We start from the raw sequence: 23,475 nt of genomic DNA, 5'->3' as shown, positions 1-23,475 counted from the left end.
GGGCTGGGAACGCGGCAAAGTGCCCCGAGTGTGCGCAGAGGTGTGAGGGGCAGCGGGTGAGGCAAAGCCATTCAGGGCCCGTTGCGGGGTTTCTCTCCTTTGCGATTTTTCTCTCCTCCCCTCACCGCCCCCCCGCTTCCCGAGCACCCTGTGTCCCCCCCGCTTCCCGAGCCCCCTGTGTCCCCCCCGCTTCCCGAGCCGCCTGCGTCCTGGGACCCACCACGAGGGATGGGCAGGACAGTGCCTCCCCGCTGTTTCCGTCGCCGTGACTTGGCTCCTTCTCTCCCAAGCCCCATGGCCTCCCTGGCGTCCAGCCGTCAGCACCGGGACCCTCGCGGTGACCCAGGGAGCGAGCTGGGCCCGAGGAATCCACACAGAAGGGCCAGGAGGCCGCAGAACAGACCCCGCAGAGGTTGACCGGGGGCCTGGCCAAGGCCACCTCCAGTCCACACTCCTCCTGGTCCTCTGGTCCCGGCAAAGACCCACCGGGGGGGAGGCGGGGGACAGGCTCCCAAGGGCCAAGAGAGGGGCTCCTGAGGGGGACGGAGCCTGGAGGCGCCGCTCCCCTGCCTGACCAGAGCCTGGGCCACCCCCAGGCCAGACACGCCTTGTCTATCTCGGGCCCGCCAACCCCCCGCAGCCACACAGCCAACACTCAGACCCGCCTGCCCCCATCCCCTTAGGGTCCCTGAGGCTGGTTGTGCGTGGGTGTCACCATCGTCACACACTCAGCGTCTCCCGTAAAACACCCGCCGCCAGAGCCCGTGGGAAACCAGGTTTCCTGGTGGATATCGGGACGCCTTGGTTTTGCCTCATCGAGGTCCCACGGCCCCGCCTGGCAGGGATCCACCTACAGTGTGGGGCTCCCAGGGGCCGGGACCCAGAGCACCCCAGGCTCTGATGAACATTCGAGGGACTGTGACATTTACTCCTGTCATCTCGCAGCCCCCGGGCCCCAGAGCCGGCCTCCACGGAACAGCAGGCGCAGGTCGGAGAAGGGTCCTTCCGGCTGCACTACCCTTTTAAACTTCCAAGTACCAAAAAAGCCCGATAACCGGGATTCTGCGTGACCCGGGAAGGACGTCCTCACGGCCTGAGTTCACAGTGGGCCAGGCTCTCACCAGCAGAGAGCCCTCCAAACTCACGGGGAAAAGGCGAGTCCACAGTAGACAGTAAGGGGAGATAGGAACTTACAGAAGAAGACATTCGGTTGGCCAATAAATATGTAAAAAGTACTGAGCTTCAACAACCACCGAGAAACTGAAGCTAACACAGGACGATATTATTTTTTATTAAATTGTACAAAGTGTAAAGATCAGCCGGGTGTTGCGGGAGGTGCGGGGCCTCTCCCCGGATACACTGTGGTCTTTCTAGAGCGATTCTGGTGGCCGAGGGCAGTTTAAACACAGGAGCCCCCGGAGCGAGCGGCGCCATGGTGGAGGCCTGTCCTGCGTGAATTGTGGGGAATACCCCTGAAACCTCCCGAATGTCCTGGGAAGCTGCTGGAAGGAATCGTGGTTATCCAGGTGCCCGAACACGACGCAGTCAGCAAGCCTGTGTCATGAACAGTATTTAATAACGTGAGTGGAAGGGCCGTGCTTGGGGCAGGTCCCGCGGTCCCGGGTGGGCGACTCGGAGCCAGCGCTCACACGGGGTGTCTGCCTCGGGGGCGGGAGGGGAGCCTCTAGACCACGGCCCTTAAACCAATCACTGAAACCTGCAGCGCAACTAAAAATACATATATTTTGCCGACCTGACAGAAAAGAAAAAAGGTGTAACTGAGATTCATTCACGCCAGCGGCGGCCGTGTTGGCCGTTGTCCCTTTTTATTGGACAGTCTAAGGGACAAGGGGTCAGGGCCTCTGACTCAATGCCCGGGCGTCGTGCGTTGTAGACGCTCTGGCCGCTCCCCGCCTGCCGCCGGCTGAAAATCGCCGCTCAAGCCGAAGCGTCAGTGACGGGCCTTCCCTTCCGTCCTGCTGGTCTCGTTGCCTTTCTTTCCTTTCCAGATTTTCTGCAAATGCCACGTATGACATTCGCCATTTAGAAAACAAACCAGAGCTTTTAAAAAATGCAGACGGGGGCACATGCCTCCCTCCTACCCCCCACCCCACCCACCCCTGTCCCTCCCAGTAAAGCCCTGAGTGCCCTTCGCCCCCCGCCCCGCCCCCGGAAGAAATGCCCTCGGGAGCCTCCCTTCCATGGAAGGACTTTGGTTTCCACTGACATCCTACAGGAACGTGGCTTACAAAGTACAGCGTGTCTTCCGGGCCCCCAGTGAAGACCCTGCCCTTGTTTACATACACGCCTTGCGTGTCGGGGTGATCTGATGTGTTCCCCCAGAGTGTCTCACCGAGCCGAGCCCCCCGGCTGCCGAGGGACTCGCCCTCGCCGGCTGGCCTCGCATGCCCGGCTTGACCCCCGAACTCAGCTGGTCGGGTTCTCCAGAACCTGGGCCCCTCCTATAACGTCTGAATCACACCTGCACCTCCCTGGGACCACCAGCCTGTGTCCCCAGGCAGAGCCCAGGCTGAGTCTCACTTTTTTCAAATTCTCGGGCGTATAATTTGCACCGGGCCTGTCTTCCCTCATCCCCTGGCCGCACTCGCTGGGTCCTTCTGGCACATTCGGGGACTGTGCTAGCCAGACGGCCAGTCCTTTTCAGAGCCCATCACCACCGGGAAGCGGCTGAGGTTCCTGGGAGGGAAGCCCTGCGCCCCACCCTCCCCCTCTGCCTTCCCCGCCCCCAGCCGCAGCCCTGGGGCAGCATCGCCCGCGGGGCAGGGAGCTGTGCCTTTAGGCTCCGTCCGGCCACAGGAGGTTAAGGCCTGGTTAGTCCCCACGTGGGCCTCCCGCATGATTCAGCCGGGGGAGCACAGTGACTCAGAGCCACGGCTTTGTCTTCTGGCTGCAAATACACAGAGCGGGAGGCTTTCATGGGACGCCAGGACTCCTGGGCGGAGGCAGCTTCCAGCTCCTGAGGGCCAGCCTGGGTGCAGGTGGTCGGACGGCCGGGACCAGGACCGGGTGGGACAGGGCTGAGAGGCTGGTGCCCACGAGGCACAGCAGGGCTGAGAGGTTGGAGTGGGGGTGCAGGCCTTGGCCGCTCTGCAGAGATACTGGGCCAGGGTCCACCCTTTTTCTGGGTCTACCTACTCCCGTGTCCACCTGTCCTGATGTCCACCTGCCCCAGGCCCACCTGCCTTGGCCTTCACGGGCGCACAGGAGCACCTCCACATCCTGCAAGCCAGCCCCCAGGAGGTACTGGTCAGGTACATCCCCACAAGCAGCCTCCCTTCTCTGAGCTCCTGCTCTTGAAGGAAGGGGGTCCTTGGGGGTTCCCCTCTTGAGGCCCTCAGCAAGGTCCGGAGTGTGAGGTGTGTGGCAGGGGGAAGGGCTGTGCCAGGCCCGCAGCGGGAGCTGAGGGGAGAGCAGGGTTGGGGTGGCCGGGTGAACTGCTCCCACTGCCAGGCTGGCTGCAAAGTGCTGTGAGGAGCCTCCTCTCCTCCCAACTGTGCAGGGCAGAGAGGGGGTGGCAGAGCCGCCTGCCCCGGGGAGCCCGGGGGCAACATGAGTGAATGATATGTTCTAACAGCTCGGCAAGTATTGGGGGACCCCTGCGTGCCAGGCACAGTGCAGGGTCTTATAGTCATTAAATCCCCGAGACAACCCAGCGGCGGGTGGGGTTTTCCATGGCATTTTCTAGAGGCAGGTGTGGGTCTCAAAGGGCTTGTCATGCATCAGGCCTGGTACAGGTGGCAGCTGGTGGCTGGGCTGGGACCCACCCACGCCCTCCGACCCCATGGTGGTGCCTCCGCCCAGCCCCCAGGGTCCCGTGATCTTGAAGAGAGACCAGCGCCCGCCTGTGCTCCAGGGGAGCCCGGTGTCTGCAGGGCACTGGTGGTTTGGAGGTGCAGGGGGTAACGAAGTACCACAGTCGATGGCCCGGCGTGGCCACAGCTGGACGCTCTGCCTCTCGGGCCCGCCTGCCGGGACTGACCGGGGATAGAGGGGCGGTGTGGTGAGACGGAGATGGACACCGTCCCGGTGGTGGGGCGTGGGGGATGCACACGCCTGACAGTTCAGGCCCTTTTCTGCAGGAGGAGGCCAGGGAAGCCTCCACGAAGACATGGGTGTGTGCAAAGCTCACTCAAAACGTGAGCAGTGTGGCCTTGTTTACACAGCTCGGGGAGCATTTCGAGGGACGTGAGGGCTGCTCTTACAGAGGGTTTCTCGAGAAACTTGCCAGGGGTCAGTTCTGACCGTCCAGGGCTAACTTTTGGGTCCTCAGACTTGGAGGCTGGCCCAGTCCAGGGCCATTTTGGGTGCCCCTTTGACCCTAATCCCAAGGGGGCTGGGGCTCTGGCTGCCGTGATGGGATTCGTGCTGGACGGTGGCCTGAGCTGTGGGGCCAGGACTCCGGCCAGGCCATCCTGGGGGGCCTGACGGGTCAGAGGGGTGGCCCTGGGTGCACAGCCCTGAGTGTGTGGGGCTCCAGCGCCTGCTGGTTGAAGCGATGCTCACGTTTCAAAGCAAAGGCCCTTGCAGAAACTGTTTGTCTGTGTCTAGATAGTAGCTTTTTGGCCAGTCCTGTGGAGGGAAGGAGGCTGCTCTTTCTTTTCTAAGAATTGGGTAAAATGTTTATTAATCTGATACAGACATGTGTCTTCAAGGTCATTCAAATAAAAGGCTTCAGGACTGTGAATTTTGTCTTCGGAGATGAATTAGGAAGTAGCACGTGCCTGGGGCAGGGTGGCCTCGCAGGGACGCGGGCCCAGTGGGCCCAGTAGAGGCCCTGTCCCTTTCTGCACCTGGGCAGGTCGCCGGGCAGGTGGCCAGTGGTTCCCATGCCGCAGACGGACCATGTGGGGGTCCTGGACGCATGGCCCACAGCCCACACTCCGTGGGGTTCTAGAGCAGCTGGTACTGTGTCTGAGCTGGGAGCCTGGGCTTGTCCCCCTAGTTGCCACCCTGTCCCCAAACCCTTCCTGGGGATGGGGACTCCATGGGCATAGGCTCAAACTGCCGGAAACTCGTTCCAAACGCGCCGATCCGTGTTTCTTTAGGGAACAGTAATGATTCGCTTGTGTTCTCCTCAAGCTGAGATGCCATCCGTGTCCCAGAGAAGTAAGGGACTCGGATGGGAGACTTGGGGCCGAGGCGGGACGGTGCTGGGTGGGGGCCATCTTCCCAAATCAGGAGGTCGTGAGGCCAGTAACCCAGAGGGTTAGCACCTACCGTTTCTCCAGCAGCTCGGGGAGCACAGCCGCCCAGACGCTTTCACTGAAACCTGTGTGTTGCGGAGTCCGGAGGATGGAGATCTCATTGGCCTGACAGTCCGACGCTCCCGCGGTGGTTTCCTTTACGGTGCACGCAGGGGTCCGCTTCAGCCTCCCGCCCTTGGTCTTAGGAGGCTCAGTTCAGTCATCTGATGCTTTTCTTTTTTAAACGATGGGAAAATGTACGGGTGTGGGCCAGGGGCTTCTACAAGGAAAGGCTGGACTTTCCCAGTGGTTTGTGTGGTGGTCAGACCGTGGTCCGTGGGCGTCCTCCCTGCTGGGCGGAGCCCACAGCAACCCCCACCCCAGCCCACGCCCAACGGCCAGGGGTAGTTTCCTAAGGACCAAACCTTGGCCCTTTGGTCCTCTCTGAGAACCTACAGGGGCTCCTCCCCCGATGAGGTCCAGGTGAGCACCTTTAAGTGCCCGTGAGCATCTTTTAAACGCCCTCAGGTAGGAGAGCTGCCTGCCCGGGCTCCCCAAGGCACCAGGTTCAAGTGAGCCTGCAGGAGTGGGGTCCGTGTGTCTCTCTTTCCTTCTCTCTCCCACACGCCGCACCCTTCCCTGTGGGGCACCTGTCCTCGCCTGTGGGGCACCTGTCCTCGCCTGTGGGGCACCTGTCCTCGCCTGTGGGGCACCTGTCCATGTAGAATCTCGAATGCAGGAAGGAACTGGAATGAAGGAAGGGTGGCAGAGTGGACCCAGCTTGATGGGTTTATTTTCTCTGACAACCAGACCCCTCGGGAAACGATGCAGAAAATGCGAGTTACAGCATTGGCTGTCCTGCCTCCTAAATGCTTTGACACCCTGGTCCAGCCCTCGCTGGGCGTTGGGACAGCCGGAGGCCGCCGCTGTCTCAGGCCAGGGGACATGGTGGACACGTGGCCCCTGGTGCAGCCCCGATGACAGATGAGAGGGAAGGTTGAGCTGCAGGTCTTAGCCAAGGACAGGGCGGCCACCACCGAGACTCCCGGCAGGGCCACCCGCTGCAGCGGACCCCTTCCTGCGCCTCCAGCGGCCTCCTCATCGAGAGAACTCATTGACCCAAAGAGCAAAGAGGAAACTAAGTCCTTGACATGGCCAAGCGTTCGGATAAAGGTGCATCCCCGCTGCTGTTTCCTGTGCGGCTGGCGCTGGTCCGTTAGGGACCCGCAGAGCTGCACAGCACCTTGAGGTGCGGGCCGGCTTGCAGCAGGCCGCACAGTCAGGACCACGTGGGAGCCAAGACAATGCCGCCAGCTTCGGCTCCCTGACCCGGGTCACTGGGAGGCCATCAATCAGGCCAGATTCCCCCGGCGTTAGTCACTTGGCCCCGTTTCTGGGGTCACAGATCTCTCCCCTGTCCCCACGTACCAAAGAGTAAATAAATAGATGGAAAGGTTCGCTCGCAGGCCTTGGCAGGGACCCCTGGAGCCGCACAGCCGGTCCTGAGGGTTTACTTCAGGAGGGTCCTGATGCAACGGAGAAAAACAAACAGGAGGCCAGGGAGCCCGTTTCCTGTGGGGCTTCCCCGGCTGGCAGGGCTGGGGGGGCCCCAGGTGCAGGCGTGGAGCCTGGGCCCACAGGCTGGCCAGGGGCCTGTCCGCACCCACTTGCTCCCTGTGGGCATGGGGCTGTCAGCCTGCCCCTGCCCCTGCCCCTGCCCCCTTCCCTGCCCCTGCCCCCGCCCCCTCCCCTGCCCCTGGGTGGTGCAGGAGGGTGCCCAGTGCACCCAGGAGGTGCACTAGCATTCGCGCCCTCACCAGAGGGGCATCGATTCGGGCACCCAGGCAGCCCCTGCAGTGGGACCAGGGGCCTCCCGGGAGCTCATAACTTTCCTTACTTGTGGGAGTTTCGAAACCGGGCAGAATAAAGTCCAGGAAAAATGACTGAGCAGCGTTTCACGAACTGCCTCCCTGGGCGACGTGGGGCCCCAAGCCTGCCCTGTCTGGCAACTCCCTTTTTTTTCAGGGACCATCGGGCAATAATTAGGCCCCCAGTGTGCCAGGCCGCCCCCCGGACTGAGGAAAAGCCCCTCCCTTTGGGGACAGTCCCAACACAATGCAACTAGTGCAGAGAAAAGAAAGCCTCTCGGGGCACTTATCCCAATTATGATTCCCAAGCCTGTTGAAGTTAAAGAAACAAACAGACCCATTTCCTCGGGAACTTAGATCGAATTCTAGGTGAAAATAAATCAGCGGTGTTCCAGGGCAAGGGCGGGGGCCAGGAGGCTGTATTATGGACGACAGGAGGACTCTAACCCAGGCGCCTGCGCCAGGGCTTTGACACGAGCTGGCGATAGGTCAGAGCGTTAAAATTATTCCTAATCTTCTCCTGAGTTACGGAATTCGACTCATCCACCCTCCAAACAGAAAATAAATGTCAGCGTCTCGGCTGATGCTGAAAACACCCGGCGGTGCCCTTTATGGAGCCCACCTGCAGCACAGGCCACGTGCCTCTCGGGATCGCACTGAAACTCCCCCAGCGGCCTAATCGAGAGCTAAATGGCAAACAGACTAACCGCAGGGCGTCCTGGCGGCGAGGAGGGGGCCTCGGCGCTGGCTCGGGCCATGGGGCCCGTGGCCCTCCCGGGGGTCCTGGCCTGAGGGGACACAGTGCCCGCTGCCCGGTGCCCGGGATGCTGGCACAGTGCAGGTGGAGCTTGATCTGTCTTCAGGTAGGTCTGAGTCCCGGGGGGATGTGGAGTCTGTCCCTTCAGGAGGTAACGCAGAGGAAACGTGTCTCCGGGACCACACGACTGCACAGGTTTAAGGTGCCGGCGGCTGTGGCCCCGAGGCTGAGGCCGAGGCAGGTTTAGGGGTGAGAAGGGTGCTGGGCACCGGGGTGGGTCTGTGCCCTCCGCAGGAACCCGGCCACCCTCCTTGCAGCCGCTGGCCCCTTTTAGGAGCCCCTGCCCCTTTTCAGTGTTTCATTTCAACGCTCACGCTGGAGGCTGCAGTGAGAATTCACCTACTAAACCCGCCGAGCAAGGGCACGTTGTCGCCTGCAAGGGCCGAGGCACCCGCGTGTTGGGAGTGAGGCCGTGATTACAGGGGGTTCTCGCTGTGCAGCACCGAGGGCAACGTGTGTCTTACTGGAAGGAAGGACCCTGCGGACACAGCGGCAGGGGGTGGCCGTCCAAGGTGGACACCCCCCCCCCAGCTCCCTCCCGCTGAGCCTGTGTGTGAGCCAGGGGGTCTTCCCTGGACCCCAGCACCTTGGAGAGCATGGGGGTCACGCCCTGTGGAGGGGGGGCGGGGCGGAGCATCAGAATGAATTGCAGTGGACGAGTGACCGTCCCTGCCGATGCCCAGGAGTGTCTGGGCTTGTTCCTGTCGTCTGCGCCTCATCATTCATAGGCCCCTCTCTTGAAAGCGGCTCACTTCAGACGCCCCATTGTGCCCTCAGCCGGCCAGGCACCGCAACCTGGTCCCCAGCAGCCGGGAGGACTCCTGGGGGGCTCCGCAGGGCTGGGTCTCTGCCCCGAGCTGGCGGCTCTCCTGGTGGGGAGCTCTCCCCGCCTCCCTGCCTCCCTGCCTCCCTGCCTCCCTCCCTCCCTCCCTTTCTCTCTCACACACAGTCTTGTTTCGGGGGGCACTCGGCAGGCCGGGATCTAAGTCCAGGCCCCGGCTCTGAGCCCCTGTTCATACGCCAGGGCTCAGGGCTTCCCTCTCCCAGCAGCCACCCAGGTCCCCACGCCCACGGGTCCCGTCTCCATGGGCTCCGCCGCTCGGTGTCCGACCTCGCTCTAGCCTGCCTGCCTCCGCGGCCGTCACCGGACGGTGGCCGGATTGCACGCCAGCGCTCTCCCCGGCCACGTCGGTGCTGCGGCCTGAGCGGAAACGCAGATGCCCTGTCCTCCGGTGCCAGCGCCCGCCTCTCGAGCAGCAGGCTCTAGGAGCTTGTGTGAACTGAATGTGGGCTGACATGACTCATGTTGTTATAATTTCAGAGCCACTGTGCCCGGCCTTCCCTTGGTCTTCCAGGAGGGAAGCCACCAACACTGCGGCTCAGCTTCCTCCCCGCTGGGCCTCTGGCCACGGAGCTAATGATCTGTGAAAACGCTTAAGTTCATGAGGAAAACTCCTTGAAAGGAGCAAATTAGCTTGTCACTCACACGTCCGTCCTGTCCCCTGGTGAGGGAGCCGGCGGGAGCGCATGCGTCTGCGTCCCGCGGGATAACGCGATTCCAGGCGTCTTGGGACCACGGTTTCTCTTTACAAAACAGGACACTTTCTGAGGGGCCCTCGGGGACCTGGGGCCGTGCTGGCCGCTCAGAGCCAGAGCCCCAGTGACGGCAGCCAAGGGGCCGCAGACGCGGTGCAGGTGCGCCCCCGGGATGGGCGCGGGGCTCCTGGTGACCCGCGTGTGCGCCCTGCTGGGTGCGAAGGAGCGCCTGACCCCGTGCCTGTTCCACTGGCCGGCGCAGCCCCAGGGGCGGAGCACAATGTCCGTCCGTCAGAGCGTCCTGTCCGGAGAGCTCGACCCCTGAGGCTGTTCAGACAGGGTCAGCATGGCCCCGAGGGACTGGCCGGAGGGCTTCCGGCAAGGTGGACGTGAGTGGTTCTCTGGTGTTTTCCCTCCAGCTTCTCTTTCTCGGCTGATCCTTCTGGAGACTCGCGCGAACCCCATGCGTCCCTGGTCCTCCGTCTCCAGCTCTGTCACTTCCTCCCATGGTCCGGAGGGGCCGCGGGGGACAGCGCAGCGGCTGTGAGGGTCCTGGTCTGTCGCCATTTCCTCCATCGTCTCCCCTTGTGAGGCCCGGGACCCATGGGCACCCGTGGGGCCAGCAGAACCCTCCGCGGCGGAGACCGGAGCCTTCGCCACGTCACTCGTTTTAAAATTCTCTGTTGATTTAAAGTCCACTTGAGCTCATGTCTGCAGCTGCTGGTCTCAGGGGCTGGGATGGCTCACTTGACATTAATCAGGAAATATAAGGAGAGGAACACGGGAGCGAGGGGAGAAGGCACAGGGACGCCGAGCGGCCAGGGCAGAGGCGGCCAGCCCACCCGGTACCCTCAGAGCCTTTACTTCTGATGGAGGAGCAGTGGGATCTCGAAGGCAGGGCAGGGAAAGCTGCCAGCGTGTGAGCGGGAGAGTTTTCTGGAAGGCTGGGCAGGGAGGGGCTGAGCACATGGCGAGGTGGGGTGAGCGGTGCCCCCGCTCCCAGCGTGGGAGAGGCGGGGTGGACACGGGGTGGACACGGGGTGGACACGGCGACTGTGGGCCTGTGGGGGCGGCTTTCGGGGATGAAAACCATGAAGGTCTGTTGGCTGGTTTCCCAGCTGCACCACACACAGGACTGTGGCCGTCCCTGCGTTTGCATTTGCAAGATGTCAGGGACTGATGGCTGATAGAGTCGCCTGGCAGGGCCCCGGGCTGGGAAGCAGCGAGAGGCTCTGGTTTCAGCCCCTCACAGGAGGCACTAACCGCGGGCCGCCCTCCCTGGGGTTGGTCTGCATCCCTTCCAGCCCCCTTGTTCCCTTCAGAACTCTCCCCAGAAAGGGCTGTGAGGACTCGCGGTGCTGAGCATCTCCTGGGGACACGGGTCTCACACCTTTAAGACCAGCTCTTGGAAGAGATTCATCAGATGCCAGCTGGGCCCCCAGACAGAAAGTGTGAGCAAGCGCTCAGATCTTGAGACTCTAAAAAATCATGAGACCTCTCCCAGGACCACAGAGACCCCTGAGCCAGGTCCCCCGCTTCTACCTGGGTGGAATGAGGTCCAGTCTGAGGACAAGACAGGACCAAGATCACAGGTGGCAAAGGGGAGGCAGGTGGGCGTAACCTGGCCTGAGGGAACCTTCCTTGGCAAATAGCCTTTCTCTCCAGGGCAGTTCTCAGAGTGGAGCCCTGAAAGTCCTCGTGGAGTGGGACATCCCCCCTACCCTGCTGGCCACTCCCTCAGTGTCCACCTGGACACCCCAGGCAGTGGTGTGATGAGTGAACAGGTTCCCACGTGCCACCAGGCAGGGCTGGGGGTGCAGGGGAGGCGAGCACACCCTGGTCCCTGCCTGGGTGCTGAGACGTGAGACAGGGCCAAGGCTGACTGGAGCACGACCTTAGCTGAGATAGAGGGTCCTGGGGTCAAGCAGAGCTGCCAGACCACAGCAGGCCCAGGGCGGCGGGAGCCTGCTCCCTGCAGTCAGCTCCTGCACCTCGGGGAAGATGCCAGGGCTGGTGCCCAGCACACTGTTTTCTCTCCCCAAGTTCACCATCCCAGGCCCGTCCAGCTCCCCTGGGTGGCACGATACGGAGACAGAGCAGGGCCAAGGATTTCAGCAGCTGAGCTTCCTCCATCGAGGAAAAAGCCAGTGCAGGATACAGATGAAGACACGTCACCCTAGAAGCTCAGCGCATCCGGGGTCCGACCCGGCCCACAGAGCCTTCCTCCACTTCTCCAGCCTCTCGGCTCTCGCCTTCCACACGGTGGACGTGGCAGGGAAGCTGCGCCCCTGCAGGGAGCCCCTGCCTCCCCGGTCTGCAGAGTGGTCCCCCAGGAGAGCTGCCAGAGGGTTTGCTGTTGGACAGTAGGGTCCCCTCCTCTGGGCCCTGGGCCCCTCTGCCCCACTCCTCCCTCCCAGTGCCCCATGTACCCTGCAAAGGTTCGCTTTATTTAGGTCAGGCGCAGACGGGGAAATGAAAGCGGCCTCTTTGGGTATATTGTGCACATTTGACCCGGGGAAGAATACAGCTGAGAAACGTTATTCACGACTCTGCCTCTCTGGTGTCCTCAGTGTCTGCGACACCAGCCCACTGTCTGGCAGAAGGTGTCTAGGCCTGGGCACGGTCCCCTCCCGGTCTCACGGGTTGGTGCCAGCAGAGCAGGAGGGATTCTGTTTGGTGGTGTCGCGGGCGACGCTAAGAATTCACTGTTGAGACCTCCAAGGATCCTGAAAGCCGTATTACAGGTGATCTGCACAGCCCTGGGAGGCGAGGATACGTTCCTGGAACGCTTCAGGGTCATGTCCGTAGGGAACCAAGGTGGCTTCCACATTTTGAAGCATGTTTGTGATCTGAGCTTACAGTTATCGTATCAACCATCTTCCCGCTAAGACATGGATGTGCAGTAAACGTTATTGTAAAGACCCGCGGACAGCTCTTTGGTTTACTGCCTGCCAGGACCCTCCCCGGGGTCAGAGTCCCCAGCTGCTCGTGAAAGGATGCTGACCCCTGCACCCCTGTAAATATTCAAGGTCACAGTTTCACTTAGTGTTAATTATGTCTTCAACTGGGCAGTTAAAATGCCTGAGATTCAAGCTGGACTCTATGGGGAGAAAGTGGTTTCTTTCCACGTCTGTTGGTTGATTTTCTTTCATGGTTCTCTGGTCCCTCGTACAAGGTCTGGGGAGAATTCAAATTTTGTCTCGGAAGATGCTTTCGAGGTCAGCACAGTGTAGGCGGTGATCCGCCACCCAGCCCTGGGCGCCCCTGGCTCATAGCTGGGACCGAGAGCTGTGGGCTGTTGGCTGAGCCCTGATGTTGGCGTGGGGGGTGCTTCTTGGTGGGAAACACCTTCCGTCCACAGGTGACTGGCTGATGCAGGTCGGAGGGAAGGTGGGAGGCATGCGGCACTGGAGAGTCACAGTGAGAGACCTACCTGTTCTCAGGCCAGGGTCCCAGGAGCAAGAGGAGCGTCCACTCGTGGCCTGGACACTGCCTGCCCACAGCCACACCACCTCCCGGCCGGGGTCTCTCTGTCCTTCTCTGAGCCGATTTTACCTGAACCGGGCAAAGTGTTCAGCACTTCAGTGTGTGGTAGCTAATTTCTAACCAGGACGTGTTTCCCAGCAGCGATCAGTCTTGTTCACAGGGGACCAAAGTTCAAAAGTATGGAATGAGCTAAAAGCGACTGAATCTAGATCTTGGGAAGGAGGGCACTTGTTCCGGTTGCCGGAGGGGTGGGCTGGCCAAGCCCCCAGCCACCCAAGAGCCTAGAGGTAGACCCTCCATGCCAGGGCCCCTGGGTGCTGCTGGCTTTTCTAAATCAACCACAGACCTCAAGCGTCTGCGCGACCAGGATTCCCAGAGATCTCAAGGCCTGGGAATTGGACCGCGGCAGGATTCTTTCCAAAGCTTAGTAAGGTTTTTGCATTCTCCTGAATATGCGCAGATATATGCAAATATTTCCAAAGTAGCATCTTTTATCTGGGTCATTTGAAAAGAAGAGTGCCTGGTAAAATAGATTTAGGTGTAATTGTTTCTGTAAACAGTCTTGAATTTTTAAGAGTGTCCACTTTTCTGAGGTTAATTTTGAGAGCTGAAGCTGGAGGTAGTTACTGAGAGCTTGTCCTCAGAGCCGATGTGCTACGGGGCAGTTTTATACCTGATTGTTCATAGGAAATGGTCTCAGAGGTGTCCTTCCGAATGTTGTAGCCCCCCCCCCCCCCCGTGAGAGACGGGCGACCTGCTGCAGACCTCGGGCCCGGGGTTAATTCCCATCTCATCTCTCCCTGCGCCTGCTGTCTGCCCCTCTCGGGGCTCCGCGTGTTTATGTTGAACACACGGGAGGGGAGGGCGCCGCCTTCAGAGGCCTCGAGAGCCTTCGGTGAATTCCATGTAAACCGCGTGGGGGCCTCGCACACGGGGCGCGAGGCGGCGCCACAGTCGGTCCCAGCTCCTGGCACGTTGCTGTCTCTAAGGTGTGGGAGACTGTTCCTAAGGGGCCCAGGCCACGCTGGGCTGGACCTGCCCTCCCAAGCTGGCTGGTGACCCTCATTGCCAAGTCCAGGTGCTGGCTGCCCCCTCCGAGGCTGGTCCTCCCTCCAGCAGGGGGCACTGCCAGCCAGCTCACAGGTGCCCCTTACAGGCTGTGTGCAGCCTCCCCAACATCCTCTCCAGAGACACTGCTCCCCATCACCCCCGAAGCCTCGCCTTCCTTCAACCTACTTCGCGTGTGCCCCTGTGGCCTGTCCTCTGCCCACGCGCGCTTCAGCCCGTGGCCGCAGCCCAGCCGTCCTTCGGGATCCAGCGCCAGCCCCTGAGCCTGCACAGGTCCCCCAAAGCCCCGGGAACTCAGCTGTTGCCTCTGTGTTTATGACGAACCTTGTCCTACCTTTACCGTAACACGTTACATTTTGCTACAACCACTTACATTGATGACATGTATTTTTATTTTGTAGCAAAATGGTTGTAGTTATTATGTACTTTTATTGTATCTTCATTAGAACACAGTCCATCTTTGTTAATATAAACATTGTCTGTCCCCACGTGACTATGACCTGGGTGAGGACAGGGTCCGAGTCGTGCTCAGCGCAGCTCCCGACTCTCCGGAGCCGAGGCTGCTGTCGCTGGGAGCCTCGCGTCTTCAGGTTCTCGTCTGTCAACTGCGCGAAGACATTTATTAAGTCGGGACCCCGGGGGCCCGTGTGGCGGGTGCTGTGGGGGCGAAGGCGGTGGCTGGAGACGAGGCCTCCGTGGCCCAGGGCTGGGGGCCTGCTTCCCGCCCGGTGACTGAGGGTCGGTCACCGCCGGCCTGTCTCTGAAATGCCGTCGTCAGGGGGACGGTCTCCAAAGGCACTTCCCGCACCACCCGCTGAAGCTGCTCCGCAGGGGGACTGTCCCCCCTCTCCTAGCAGTGATTTTATCTGGAAGCTGGGTTTGGAGCCATCTGGAGAAGCCGGAGCTCCCCGCTGGTGGCAGGAGTTCAGATGTGGAGGCCGCGGCCCCTGGAAGAAGCTGCCCCCACTCTCTGCACACTCAGGACCACAAGCCTCGCTGTCCCGCACCCTCCGCGGCGTCTGGTCCCGGGACTCACGGGGGAGAAGGGGGGAAGCCTCCCTCACAGGCCGGCCGCGGGGTCAGCGCCGAGCGTCGCCAGCGGGAACGCGGGGCTTCCTGCCGCGGCTCCCCTGGGACAGCAGCTCGCTGGGAACGCCTCGGGCGGGCCTGCAGGGCGGGTCTCTCCACGGCAGTGACACTGGGAGCCACTAAGGACGAGACCTGCTGGTCACCCAGAGGCGAGGCTGCCTCTCCCCAGCTGCTCTCGGGCTGACTTCTCCTTGGCAGACAGGCCGTTCCAGACACAGTCAGCCTGACTCACCGCAGCCGGGCCCGGGAGAGGGAGCGAGAATAAAAGAGGGAGAGAGAGGGAGAGAGAATAAAGGAGGGAGAGAGGGGGAGAGAGAAAATGAGAGGCAGAGCCGAGTGCCGCTGCCAGATGCGCGGAGTCTCCCGTCCCTGGAGGCAAGGCCAGGACTCTGCTGCGAGCCGCCAGGGAGCCTCAGAGGAGCGGCCACGGCACCGTAAACACGGCCGGTCCACACAAGGCTCCTTTCTCACACACGGGCGGCAGGAGCTGGGGTCACGCCTGAGTCATGGAGCCAGGGACAGGGACAGCCTGTCCTTGCCGGCTCTCGCCCTGCCCGCCAGCCCCAGGCCCCGGACCCCGGGCCCTGAGTGCAGGGGCCTCCCGCAGGTGGCGTCGGCGAGCATGGGGTGGTCATGGAAGCAGCAGAGGGTTCAGAGAACAGGGGGCCTTGGTGGCCCCGGTGCAAACAGGCACGGTCCTGCCAGGCCAGGACACACAGCCTGCGCCGGGGTCGTGGTAGCCTTCCTGAGCTTTCACCTGACCCGCGCACACCGCAGCCACCGGTCCTGGAGACCGCAGGTCACCTCTCAGCTGTGTGGCATGGGCGGCGTGTGGGGTGTTTCTCTGCAGGGTCAGCAGGGGACCGTCAACTGCTAGGTGTCCTGGGAGCTTTGCAGGTGGGATGAGGGAATCCCCCCCATTCCTGGGAAAGCTGGACCCTCCACAGGGGGTTTGTCCCCACAGACAAGCGCCTGGACCTCAACTCTGACCTGCTTTGCAGAGCAGTGTGGGCCACGTGTGGCAGTGCCGTGGCCTCCGTGACACTGGCCTGGGACTCGTGGCCGTGGCCTCTGTCCCACTCTTTGAAAATGGGCGCAGGGCCCACAAAGAGAGGCCAGAGTGTCCTGCCGGTATAGCCACCCTGGTTCAGGGACCACTTACAGGTTAGGGACACCCAAGGGAGGGAAGGACCTGGGACGAGGGGCCAGGGCCCAGCCGTCGGAGGCACGCAGTGAAAATGAAATAACCTCACAAGTCCGGTTGCTTCTCGACGCATGATTCCCAGGGAGGGGGAGTTCGCCTTTTGTCCATCCCTCCTCAGCCCACCTGCCCTTAAACGCCTCTTTTGAAAATCAAGTCGTAATAACCGAGTCCGACCTGCGCGGGACAGCCCGGTCCCCTCTGGCGTTCTCAGTGTTGGGGGGGTTCTCATGGTCGTTGGGGCTCCCGTTCTGTCTTTGGCCTTGTGTTTCCTCTGTCCTACCCCACCCTGGCCGACAGGCACAGAGAGGGGGGCAGGGAAGGGTGGGGCCTGACCCGTGAGGGTGTCCCCGGAGGGCCCCACACTGGGGTTGTCTCTACGAGCCCTTGGCTCGCTCCCTGCTTGTACCTTCTAGTCCAAAGGAGGCTCTGCTCGCTTTGCGGGCGCAGACCCCTCTGGCTTCTCCCGACGATGCATCCTGTTTGGAAAGGCTGGTCCCCGCTCTCTGGCTGTTGGAAGCAGTTCAGCGTGGCGATGCCCCGCCCCCGCGATGTGAATTCTGTTTGTCATGTCAGTGATGAGATGAAGCTGACTCTGGCCCTCAGCCAGCTCTGGGGAGCCGGGGACAGCGTGGCCGGGGACAGTGCACCCCAGTTGAAGGACAGTGCCAGACAAATGCCCAAGAGAAAGGGGCCGCCCGGTGGGACGGGCACCCACAGGGTAGGTGGCCACGGTCAGCTTCACCACGGTGCCCGTTACTGCTCACCTCGACTTGGCCCCTTCCCTGCACCCCAGGGAGGGTTTCTGGGAGCCCAGGATTTGAGGGGCCTTTGTTTTCGGTGCACCGAGAGGGAGGAAGGAAACCAGGTGGTGCCCCTTTGAGTGAATCGGGCAACTCCAGGGTCAGGTGGAAGCAAAGACCTCTCCACTCTCCGTGCCAAAGGGGCTGTGAGTGGGCAACGCCCGGGACGCCTGCTCTGTGCTGTGGATGACGGCCACGCTCTGTGGGCACCCCCAGGCCTCGCGAAACCACCTCCCACCCTTCCCGTCTCCACTGGCAAAGTCCAAGGTGTGGTTGTCTGAGAGTGTGAGTGTGTGTGTGTGTGTGTGTGAGTGTGTGTGTGAGTGTGTGTGTGTGTGTATGTGTGTGTGTATGTGTGAGAGTGTGTGTGTGTGAGTGTGAGTGTGTCTGTGTGTGTGAGTGTGTGTGTGTATGTGTGAGAGTGTGTGTGTGTGAGTGTGTGTGTGTGAGTGTGTGTGTATGTGTGAGAGTGTGTGTGTGTGAGTGTGAGTGAGTGTGTCTGTGTGTGTGAGTGTGTGTGTGTATGTGTGAGAGTGAGTGTGTCTGTGTGTGTGAGTGTGTGTGTGTGAGTGAGTGTGTCTGTGTGTGTGTGAGTGTGTGTGTATGTGTGAGAGTGTGTGTGTGTGAGTGTGTGTGTGTGTGAATGTGAGTGTGTGTGTGTGTGTGAATGTGAGTGTGTGTGAGTGTGTGTATGTGTGTGTGCGCCTGCGCCTCACTGTGTCTGGCTGGAGGCCTCCCATCGGTGCCCCCCCTTCGCTCCCCACCTGCTGTCCCTGACAGCGAAGTCCCCAGTGCCGGTTCCCCCTTTCCGGCCGCAGAGTCTCACTGCGCCCGGCGCGCCCGCTGTTCACCTGCAGCTTCCTCCCCCTCGCTGGGCCCTCGGGCGTGTGCCGGGGCTTTTCAAACAGCCAGTGGCATCCCTGGCACACGGGCAGGTGACCGGCGCTCAGGTGGGAGGGTGAGTGGATTTACCGACGATGATGGCCGGCGGTGGGAGGGAGGAGGGACGGCGGGCGGGAGGGCGGCAGGGTGGCGGGCGGGGCGGGCAGAGGGCAGGTGGGCGGAGGGCTGTCATCAAGCGTCTCCCTGTCGCCCGCCGCCTCCCTGTCGGGAATTCTCACCGACGTTTGCTCCCTGCGCTCGGCCCGGCGTGGAGCTGAGCAGTGTCCGCAGGCTGTGGGCAGCGCAGAGGCTCCGCTCGGCCCCTCGACAGGCTCACGCGGAGACGCAGAGGCGCCCACGGCTCCGGGTGGCTCTCCTGTGGGGAGGCGGCCGGGGCCCAGATGGTTCCACGGCAGCAGACGGGGCTGGTGTCAGGGCGACACCGAGGGGGCCGGGCGGAGCCTCTGGGTCAGGAAGACGGATGCACCTGCCCTGCCCCCTGCGCCTGAACCCCCTGCTCGGGCGGCCCTGTCCTGGCTTTTCGTGGGTGAGCCCGCGTGTCCCCTCGGACGGCCGGGCAGCTTGAATGTCAGGAGCCGCGGTGCTTCCCCTCCCGCCGAGGGGGCTCCACGGGGCCTCCCAGCCCCGTTAGTCACCTAATCATAAGCACACGCTCCAGGGGCGCGGCCGGACTCCCCGCCGGCCACTGGAAAGGGCTTCACACTCAGAGTGCTCTCAACTGGAAGGGTGTGCGTGTGTCCGCGTGTGTCCGTGTGTGTCTGCGTGTGTCTGCATGTGTCCGCGTGTGTCTGCGTGTGCCCGCGTGTGTCCGCGTGTGTCCACGTGTGTCCGTGTGTGTCTGCGTGTGTCCACGTGTGTCCGTGTGTGTGTGTCTGCATGTGTCCACGTGTGTCCGTGTGTGTCCGCGTGTGTCCGCGTGTGTCCGCGTGTGTCCGTGTGTGTCCGCGTGTGTCCGCATGTGTCCGCGTGTGTCTGCACCACGAGTTCTGGGGAAAGCCTGTCTGAGCCTCTTCAGATCCTTGTCTTAACTCAGCAAAGGTTCTGGGCTTCCCAGAGGAATGGGGGTCAGTGTGGGCTCGGGTGCGAGGGGGGACTCGTACCCCTGCTGCCCCCTGCGTCAGGGCCACCTGCTCACACTGACACGCTCACAGGGACACACTCACACCGACACAGTCACACTGACACACTGACACGGACACTGACACACGGACACACTCACACGGACACACTGACACGGACACTGACACACTGACACGGACACTGACACACTGACACACTCACATGGACACACGGACACGGACACACTCACACGGACACACTGACACGGACACTGACACACTGACACACTCACATGGACACACACAGACAGACACACTGACACACGGACACACTGACACACTCACATGGACAGACACTGACACACTGACACACTCACATGGACAGACACTGACACACGCACACTGACACACTCACACTCACACTGACAAACGCGGGGCTGGGGCGTCGCCGTCACCCTATCAGAAGCCCTTCCTCGTTTCTGTGCCTTCACTCACCTCCTCCCAGGACCTGGCCGCCTCCCCGCGACGTCCTGCCCCCCACAACCCCCTCAGCAGACTCCTCCGGGTGACAGTTTCCTGCCTCCTCCTCGGTGACGGTGACGCCGTCCCCGACTCCCACCTGTCCCCGAGCCCCGCCCCAGCCCCTGTGGCAGACCCGGTCTCTGTGTCAGCTCTGAGGCCACAGCCCCCCCCACGCGCCTCTGGATGAGGGCACGTCCACCTCGCTTAGGTGGCCCCAGTGCGCGTGGCCCAGTGCAGCGGGGGTCTCACAAGGGCCCCGTGAACGGCCTGCCTCCTTTGGGGTCTGACGGTTACGTGGTTACTCGTATGTGTCCCCGGCCGTGGAAGTGAGTGCTGCCGGCACCAGGCCTGGGGTGGGCGCCCACACCCCCGAGGCAGCGGGACCCAAGGCCTGGGCGGCCAGGCCCGCAAAATCCCCAATGTGCTCAGGCCTCTGGGAGCCATGATGCCACACGTCGGGGGGCGACGCAAGCTGGCTGGACGGGGCGGTCAGCCTGCAGCCCCGACAGCAGGCAACGGACCTTGAGCCACAGTTACCTCCTTTCTCTGGGTCCTCACCTCCCGCCCCTCACTCCCCACAGCCTCACCTCCTGGCTCACCTCACGGTTCCACAGTCGATACTGGGGGCCCCTGCAGAGCCCGCAGGGAAGAAACCTTCAGTGGGTGCAGGAGGCGAGGGTGGAGGTGGGAGACGGTGCTTGGCCTGGGCCCCTGGGTGCAGGGCGGAAGCTTGCAGATGCCTGGTGGCCCAACTAGAGGCCACCCGTCCCGTTTCTGCTGGGAGGGTGGGAGGAGGCCCCTCGGTGGGAGGCCGGGAGCCCCAGGAGCCGAGGGAGGTGGGGGTGTCTCACGCAAGCTCCCCCTTGTCTTCCAGACTCTCGTGGGCTGAGGTGCGCGAGGAATGCGGATGCGTCCGAGCCCGTGGCCTTTGGAACCCGAACAACCTCAAGGAGGCGCCTGCTCTGCTCTCCGGCAAGACCCAGACGAGGGGACGCGCAGCACCCAGGCCCGGCCAGCACCCTCCTCCCCCGACGGCCCCCGCAGAGCACGTGGCGCTCACGGTCCTCGCCGGTGACACGTTCAGCGCCATCTTTGCCACTGTTTGGATTTTTTCCTGGGTTTTATTTGGGGGGAGGGGGTGTTTTTTCTGGAAACCTCTGGATTCAGGAACACATTTATGAGGATTGGGACTTTGGAGTTGTAGTTCCCTCTAAGTGCCTTTGTGTAATGTATATTTTTTTAATAAAACAGAGACGCACCCCGGTACCCTTCTGTCTAAACTGGACCAAGGCTCTCAGAGAAAGAACCTGCGCCCCGCCCGCCCCCCCCCCGCCCCGCATGAGTCCCGAGTAAGCCCGGACTCGCGCCCGCACCTCTCTCCACGACTCGCTCAGTAACCAGTTTTTATATTTCCCGTTTCAGTGTATATGTTGCTTATTTGTTTTATTTATTGAGATATTTTTAACAAGCTCGGTGACTGCACGTGGCTGTGTATACGCCCCCCCACAATAAAGACGCCGGCAGCCCCAGTGTCCTGTCTGTTCTCTCCTCCACCTCGCCGCTCGGACCCGGCTCGGACCCGAGGCAGCCGCGGCCGGGCACAGAAAGGGCTGTCTCCTCCCTTTAGGAGGGGCAAGGAGTGGCGTGAGACGTCTTATGCCACAGGCGATCGGAGAGCTTTCTAGAAACTCCCGTCTCTGCTGCGGCTGAGAGTTCACAGGACCCGGCCGGGGGAGTGGGTGAGGTTGGCACAGCCGCCCACACAGGCCCCTCCTCAGTCCCCCGGCCCCTGGGCCTCAGCCGGTGGAGGTCGTGCTCCCAGGCCACGTCCCGTCCCTCAGATCACACTCACCGCCCGTGTCCCGCCCCTGCCGTCCGGGGCCAGCTCTGCGCAGCACCCCCCTGCCGGGCCCAGGTGGGACTCCTGCCCCCCAGACGCGATATCCATGCCGTTCCCTCCCTCTTCCCGGACCGGTCACTGTCTGTCCTGGATACGTCCAGCCCCCCACCGGCACACGGGACACGCCTGCCTCGCTCCCCTCGGCCCCCCAGCCTGCAGGCGACCTGGACGAGCAGACAGGTGACGCCACGTGCTGAGGGCCGTCTGGTTGGCTTTTAGTTGTGTGAGTGATTTAAGGGCATGAGGACCAGGCAGGAGGGAGTCTGGGCCCTTCCCCCTCACACGGGCCTATTCCCACCCATTTGGTAAAGAAATTCATGGAAAATGCTTCCCGGCACATGCCCAGCCCCCGGTGTCCTTTGGTTTCTTTCAGAGCGGATAGCGGGCGGTCAGCAGAAGCCTCGCTAAGCCAGTGTCCTAGGTCCCCAAACAGGCTGTGAGGTGTCGGCTGGGGAGAGGCGAGGCCAGCGGACACCTCCACGCCCCCCCCCCCCGCCTCCCTGGCACCCCTCCCCGCATTCAGGACGGCCGGCAACCCCCAGAGCCCCTGTCAAAATAGAAACAGGGGGCTGCTAAAAATTGCCACGCTTGCAGAATTTTATGAGGGGGGAAAGGAAACCTTTTTTGGTATATTGGCATCATCATAACCCACATCGGGACAGAAACCAGGATGCCCAGGAAAATGGACGCTGCTGCCAGGGGGAAGGTCCTGGGGCCCCCGGGGAGCATGAGGTCACCTCGCACCTGCCGGGCTGGACAGGCCCGTGGGCCTTCCTGCTCCCGCTGCTGGAAGGAGGAACAAAGAGCCGGTTTCCCGATTTGACAGAACACAGCACAACTGACGATAACCACAAAGAAGTCTCCCCATTTCCCTGTGAGGAAGGGAGCGTGGGGCCTGGATGTGGCCCCGGGGTTCTCGGGGAGCACATGTGACGACAGGGGCGAGTCCCCCGGGGGCTGCCAAGGGCGGCCCAAATGTTTGCCGTCAGTACTGGGGCCGGGTTCATGCTTTTTCTTTCTTTTTCTGTAACCCTCACCCAGGGATACTTTTTCCATTGATTTTTTCAGAAAGTGGAAGGGGGTGGGGAGAGAAACATCGAATGGTTGCCTCTCCTACACACCGCGACCAGGCTGGGGGGTTGAGCCTACAACCCAGGTACGTGCCCAGGAATTGAACCCGAGACCCTTAGCCCTTGGGCTGACGCTCTAACCGCTGAGCACACCGGCCGGGCTGGGGCGATGCTTTCCAACGGCCAGGGACTGGAGGAAATCTCAGGCCGGGCCCTGGTTCAGCCTCCAGGACCCTGAACTCGAACATCATACAACTCGGACGTGCACTTGCAAGTGAAATAAACACTCCTGGGGCGAAGGGAGGCCCCGAAACCTGTGCTCGTGGTCCTCCTGACCCATGGGTGACACCCTCACGGTCACAGGCCCCTCTCGGGAGAGCAGGGACCTCGTGTTCCAGACGAGGTGGGCACCGCGAGCCGAAACCCCAGTCGCGCTCTGTCCTGGAATGGACAGCGTCCCGCGTTCAGACGGGATGGACGCTCCCAACCTTCCAGCGACGGGGTGCGGTGGGGTCAAATATTTACTCAGCGCACAGCCCGGTGGTGATTCCCATTTATGGCTGGTTTGTTTTTTTAACGGACCTTCCCCGAGACGCTCTGCAGCTCTTCACTCCCTCAGTCTTCCTTCTCCAACTTGTCGCTTCTCTAGTTTTGTTCAGGTTTTGAAAGCACCTCGTTTCGGAGCCAAGATGAACAAAACCTGGCTCTTCATGATGCTGGGAACAGACTCAACAATTCGCAGGTCTTTTAGTTTTTTAAAGGCAAAGCTAATCAAAAGGGAAAAAGTGGCCCATTCTGCCCGCTGATGGGCCTGCTGACCCCGCAGAGCCCGATCTTCCCGCTGCCCACCTGGGGAGCCGTACGAATCAGCAAAGCAGAGGGCGAGCGCTCCCGCCCCGTCCTTACGTCCCATGTGGACATGTCTTCCTGTCCCGGGCTCTCGGCCGGGT

General features: G+C 61.9%; 1 protein-coding gene across 1 annotated transcript in view; it reads left to right on the top strand.

Annotated features, from left to right (window-relative positions):
• Nucleotides 1-21,085, top strand: part of TWIST2 (twist family bHLH transcription factor 2) — a 31,559-nt gene extending 10,474 nt beyond the window's left edge. The window contains exon 2 of the mRNA XM_016203600.2: nucleotides 20,430-21,085. The gene's annotated coding sequence lies outside the window, so the exon portion shown is untranslated. The remainder of the gene's footprint in view (nucleotides 1-20,429) is intronic.
• Nucleotides 21,086-23,475: the final 2,390 nt, after the last annotated feature.

The sequence above is a fragment of the Miniopterus natalensis genome, chromosome 8, assembly GCF_054644295.1.
Source record: "Miniopterus natalensis isolate mMinNat1 chromosome 8, mMinNat1.hap1, whole genome shotgun sequence".
In the NCBI taxonomy this organism is placed as follows: Eukaryota; Metazoa; Chordata; class Mammalia; order Chiroptera; family Miniopteridae; genus Miniopterus; species Miniopterus natalensis.
Note: the sequence above shows the minus strand (reverse complement) of the source record. Positions and strands in the feature narration are given on the sequence as shown.